General features: G+C 39.2%; 1 non-coding gene across 1 annotated transcript; it reads left to right on the top strand.

Annotated features, from left to right (window-relative positions):
• Positions 1-2388: 2388 nt before the first annotated feature.
• On the top strand, positions 2389-2495 carry LOC141603100 (small nucleolar RNA R71). Its single transcript, XR_012524995.1, has one exon. It is a non-coding gene; the product is annotated as a small nucleolar RNA R71 (small nucleolar RNA).
• Positions 2496-6388: the final 3893 nt, after the last annotated feature.

The following is a 6388-nucleotide window of genomic DNA, read 5'->3' as shown; positions in this document are numbered from 1 at the left end:
TTCTTCATTGTAGGGGCACTACTAAGGCATGAATAGCCTAGGCAAAAGCTATCCCCACACTAAGCTAAAGCACTCCACATCAATTAAAATCATTAGACCCTCCCTCACTTCTCTCAAAAATGATAACTATCTTGATCAAAGCATAAAAATTCAAAAATGACAAAAATGCAATGTAAGAATTAAAATGCGAGTTAGGGAGTTAGAAATATTTACAAATGGTGGTTTCGGGAGGACTCCACCAAACTCTCATCCTTAGTGAGATGTCATGGGGGCATGTCCAAGGTGTTGTTGATGTTGCTCAACACCTTGAAGAAGTAATCAAAAGCTTGTTCATTGTCATGATAAAGATCCTCAATAGATCTTTGCCCTTGTTGTGCTTCATGTCGGTCTTGATCGATAACATTACCAATATAGGGATTGAAAATCCCTTCAAACTCATCGTCCCAAAGACCACAAACTTCATCTACTTGGTCACTAAATATCTCTTGACTTGATAGAGACAACTCTCCCACTTTCTTGTCTTGGCCAATGAGGCCATCCTCTTCATTGATTGACTTTGGTGAGCTTTTCAAGCTCTCTTTGTCACAATTCACTTGCTCTTTGAATGGAGCATCATCAATTTTCTTCTTCCATTGGAATTCCGACTTCTTCCTATCATCCTTCCGGCTATAATGATCAACCATAAAACATGGTTCATGCAAGCGGGGAGCTCTCATGGTCTTGTCAAGATTGAAAGTTATGCTCTCATCTCCCACTTCTAGAGTGAGCTCTCCATGCTTTACATCAATCACCGCACCCGCGGTGTGTAAGAAAGGTCTTCCTAGAATGATTGGAATATTGGAGTCTTCTTCCATGTCAACAATGACAAAGTCCACCGGGATGAAAAATTTCCCAACTCTCACGGGAACATCTTCCCATATCCCTAATGGTGTCTTCGTCGATCTATCGGCCATTTGGAGTGTGATATTGGTGCATTTAAGCTCTCCCATCCCTAACCTTTTACTCACCGAGTACGGCATAACACTCACACTAGCCCCTAGATCGCATAGGGCTTTGTTGATCGTCATGTCGCCAATGGTACACGGTATTGAGAAGCTTCCCGGATCTTTGAGTTTTGGAGGTGAACTCCCTTGAAGTATTGCACTACTCACCTTAGTGAAGGCGATAGTCTCAAGTTTCCGGATCGACTTCTTCTTACTAAGGATGTCTTTCATGTATTTTGCATAGGCCGGCACGTGATTGATTAATTCCGTGAAAGGAATCGAGACTTCCAAATTCTTCACAATTTCCATAAAATTTCCAAGTTGGTCATCAAATTTGGGCTTGGCTTGACGACTTGGAAAAGGAAGTCTAATAACGATGGGCTCCTTCTCCTTGACCTTATCTTTATTTTTCTTTGAAATTTCTTCTTTTGATTGTTCTCCATCCTTGGAGTTTTGCACAATTTCTTCTTTGTCACTAGCTTCCACAACTTCATCCTCAACTTGCTTCTTTGGTGATTCATACCTTATACCACTCCTCAAGTGAATGGCACTAACCGTTTCATGTCTTGAGGGATTACTTTGAGGTGGTAATTGCCCCTTTTAACTTTGTGAGCTTGAAGATACTAGTTGAGTCAATTGGGTTTCCAACATTTTGGTGTGAGCTAGGATGTTGTTGATGGTGATTTCCTTTGCTTGACTATCTTTTTGCATTTGAGTGAAAAACTCTTGTTGGTTCTTTTGCATTTGGATGACCGCTTTTTGAACATCAAAACCTTGGTCATTTTGTTGATTGTATGGAGTTTGATTTTGGTAACATTGGTTTTGGTTGTAAAAGGGTCTTTGATTTTGGTTTCTCATGGGAGGTGGGGTGTATGTTGGTTGAGGGTTTTGAACATTTTGGCTTTTGTTTGAGAGATTTGGGTGGAATTTGGTGTTCTCATTGTAATAGTTTGAATATGGGGTACCACTCTTGTATGCTTGGAAAGCATTCACTTGTTCATTTGTTCCCCTACATTCACTTTGGTCATGTCCCAAAGTTGCACAATTCTCACATATCCCACTTGGGATTGATGAATATGCCGTCATGGCATTAACATGATGCTTTGGTGATTTTGAGGCTTCTTCAAGTTTAGCCATAGCTTTTTCAAACTTCAAATTGATGGTATCAATGTGAGCACTAAGTTGAGCACCCAATTGAGCAACGGAGTCCACTTTATGCTTTCCTCCTCTAGTAGCCTTGCGAGGTCTACTATATTGTGAATTATGGACCGCCATTTCCTCAATTTTGTTCCAAGTTTGATTGTCATCAACTTCCGTGAACATTCCATTTGATCCCATGTTGAGAATGTTCCTTGAATCTTCATAAAGACCATTCCAAAATTGTTGTACTAAGAACCACTCGCTAAGTCCATGATGAGGACATGAGCGGCAAATTCCTTTAAATCGCTCTCAAGCTTCATACAAAGATTCTTCATCTCTTTGCTTAAAGCCCGTAATTTGAGCTCTTAGCATGTTAGTCTTTTCCGGTGGATAGAACTTTTTGTAGAAAGCTAGAGCCAACTTCTTCCAAGAATCAATTCCGAGAGTAGCCTTATCAAGGCTCTTCAACCATTGTTTTGCGGTGCCAATTAGAGAAAAAGGAAATAAGACCCATCGAATTTGGTCTTGAGTTACACCGGTTTGTGAAATCACATCACAATAGTCACAAAAAGCCTCCATATGAGAATGAGGGTCTTCACTAGGCATGCCCCCAAATTGGCTTCTTTCGGCTAATTGGATAAATGCGGATTTGGCAATAAAATTTCCGGTTAAATGTTGTGGTGTGGGAGTACCATTGGGTAGGTTCTCCTCGGTTGGTACGGAATGTGATGAAAACTTAGGCATTGTGGGTTGATTTTGTGTTGGATTTTGTGTTGGGTTCTCCTCACCTTCTCTTGCAAAAGGGTTGATGAACTCAATAGTGTTTGGTTGAATATCTACAACCTCACCAATACCTCTCAAAGTTCTCCTAGCAAGTCTTCTATTGGTTGTCAAAGTCCTTTCAATTTCGTGATCAAAGGGTAACAAGTTACCTTGTGATCTTCTAGACATGCAAAATATCAAACAACTCGAAAATAATTAGAACAAACCTTGAGGAGTTTTACTTCCCCAAGGCAAAGAAAGACACAACTAATAACAATATAAGAAAATCTAAATCAAGTTAACACCATCCCCGGCAACGGCGCCATTTTTTGGTCCGTGATCCCTCGTGAGGGTTTAGTTTTCGGTACTTGTTGTGAAGAGCACCTACACCAAAACACAATTTATAACTCTACCAACAACTCTTACAATTAGTAAAGAGACAAGTAAAGGTCGGATCCCAAGGGACAGGAATTGAGATGAGATTTCTATTGCAGCTAGTGGTGTCTAAGGGTGTCACAATTGGGGTTTGAAGTAGAAGATCACTAAACTAAATAGCAATAAAAGTAAACAAGCAAGATGAATTAAGGGGCGTTTGGTTCAATAGCATGGAATGGAATGGATTGGAATATGAATCCATAATGGTATGGGGTTCTAAATCCATTCCCTCATAAACTTGTTTGGTTCATCTTAAAATTGTAAAAGGGTGGAATGGAGTTTGATACCAAGGGTGGAAGTTGGGTATGAGATTCTAGGGGGATGGAATGGAGTTAGAATCCATTGGGTATCTAACTCCATTCCAAAACACTCCAACCAAACATTGGAATGGAGCAAATCCATTCCAATCCATTCCAAGAGAGCCAACCAAACACCCCTTAAAAGGGATGTAAACAATTGATAAAAGGCACTAGGGTGTCATGGGGTCATAGGGGATTCATGGGAATTGATCATACAAACATATTCTCAAATTATAAGCAAGCAATTATTGTTGTGATGGATCGAGTTGGTTTATATCTTACAATCCTAGGAAAGTTTGGGTCCCGGAGCCGAATCAATTAGATTGTACAACACCTACAAGTCGACTTAGTCTCCCCTACTCAACAATATGCATGGTCTAATGAGAGTCGAGTTTGTTTATATCTTACAAGTCTCATTGAAAAGATAGGTGATGGGTAAAACATGCAAGGATTCATAGGCTCCCATTTCATCAAACATAACATGTGCATAGGTTGAGAATCACAACAAGCAAGCAAATAAACTATGAAAACATATTAATTTAAGCATGAATCATCCCCCATGTTGGTTTCCCCTAATTACCCATTAACCCTAGCTAAGGAAACTACTCACTCATTATCATGTTGAGCATGCTAGCAAGGTTGTCAATCATACCAACAAAGTGAAACATGATGAATAAATGAAAGTAATTAACAATAATTAAAAAGGGATTAAGAGAATTATACCTATTAATGATTCCAATAATAAAACAAAGAATAATAGAAGTACTTGATGATAGATTAGAAGGTTGTCAATCTCCCAAAAATAACCCAAATAATCTTCAATTACCCAAAATAAAGGATGAACAAGAGAGAGATTAAGGAAATGAAACTTGTATTAAAACTTGATTAATTGTTGATTACAAAATTAAAGAGAGATTTGATTGATATTAACTACACTAAAGATTGCTAAGAAGAACATGCTCTTCTATTTAGACTAATGGGGTATTTATAGTGGGGATTAGGTACATGAATTAGGGTTAACTAAGGGCTTAAATGACGATTAAGTCCCTATTTGAGGAATCATCGGTCTTTAAAGGAGACTCCGGTCTCTAGAAAAAGATGTGCATCCTTCCTTGAAGTTTGTAGAAGATGAAATGGGACTGTCTGGGAATCTGGGCGTCTTTAGCACGGGACGGGCGGATTTGGGCGTTCCTGGACGGGCGTCCAGAGGGTGAAGACGGGCGTCTTCTGGAGGTTCTGCCCGGGCGTCCAGCTGAGGAAGACGCTCGGATTGTAGACCTTGGGCGGGCGTCTTCAGGTCAATCCGCACGGATTGTCAGGCAGTTTCGTTTCTTCTTATTTTCTTCATAAAATCCTTGAGGATTTCCTCGGGGATGCAAGGATCTTTTCTCATCATTGTCCATCTACTATAGTATGTACAAAGGCCTTCTAATCTTGTCTCTCCTTGATGCTTGGTCATTTAATTCAATCAATTTAGCCTCATTTTGCCATGAAAATGCAAGGTTTGCACTCCTTTCCTACCAAGGGATCAAAACCTCAAATAATGTGCAAAACAAAGAACTAAAGACAATAAATGACCCAAATATGCACTAAAAAGCATGGGAACAAGGCTAATTCGGGGACTAAATGTGCTCTAATTATGGTCACATCAAATAGATACCAAGTAAGCCATAAAGATTACCCTTAATTGCTTGCGGAAGCATTAAGGATGTAATGCAAAGTGTTTTTGATACATTTTTGTGTAAGGGTGTTACACAAATGACAATTGACAATTGAGATTGCACATGGTTTCCGACAAAACCATAATCAAAACACATTAGGATGGTTAAGATACCATTATGGCTATGTTTTTAAGAAATAGATTTTCTAGAATCGTTCTAGGCAATAAAGAACAATGAGAGATATTTACAACGGAAATTGAGTATACTTGCAAACATGAGATGTGCAAGAAGGATGAGTCCCGCACACTATGAAAATAGTGGGAGCTATTCTAAGGCTAGAGGGCCTATGTCTAGATTGGATCTAGACACGTACTCATAAAGTTTTGTAATGCAAATGTATACATTACAAAGGAAAACAAATATGTAGTAAGGTTGAGTTAGGTACCAGAAGTTGATAAAACCTACTAACCAAAGCCTTCTCATAGGCTTAACATGATGAGTCATGTCATTTCAATTGCATTGAGATGAACAACGACATATAAGATGAAAATGGATTATAAAATTATGAAGTAGTAATCAGGTATTGACTCTTCATATGTGATAATCACATTTGTCGTTCGAGTTTCTAAATCTTTAAAACTCCTTTTATACTTTGTTACATCCAAACGGGTTGTAGAGACAATTGAACCCCGTTAAAGTGAACTCGTATTAACATAGTATTCGCCTATAGTCACTTATATGAGGTGACATCTCAAAGTGACTAGAATGTGATGCGATTGATGGCAAGTTAAAGTGCCATAGAGTCATGTGAGATGACTAGTCGATCACATAGGCAGACTGTTAGGAACACTTTGTCGGGCAGTGACCGCTTATAGAGTTCTGGCAAATTTATAAAGCCTGGTCGTGGCGAGAACTACTATTGTATTCTAATGAGTCGATTCTTTTGACTAAAGACTGTTCGCCTAAGGTGGCACAGTTTCAGATTAACTTTGATTTGTGTTACTACGACCTTCGTAAATGGGGTCAAATGGGCATATTTTGGGTTATGATGGCTGTGGCAAGTCGAAGGGAATAAGTGCGATAGGAATTGTCCACCCCCTTATCAGGG

Source organism: Silene latifolia, chromosome 9 (assembly GCF_048544455.1).
Source record: "Silene latifolia isolate original U9 population chromosome 9, ASM4854445v1, whole genome shotgun sequence".
Taxonomy (NCBI): Eukaryota; Viridiplantae; Streptophyta; class Magnoliopsida; order Caryophyllales; family Caryophyllaceae; genus Silene; species Silene latifolia.
The sequence above is the reverse complement of the archived record's forward strand: the minus strand, read 5'-3'. Positions and strand labels throughout refer to the sequence as shown.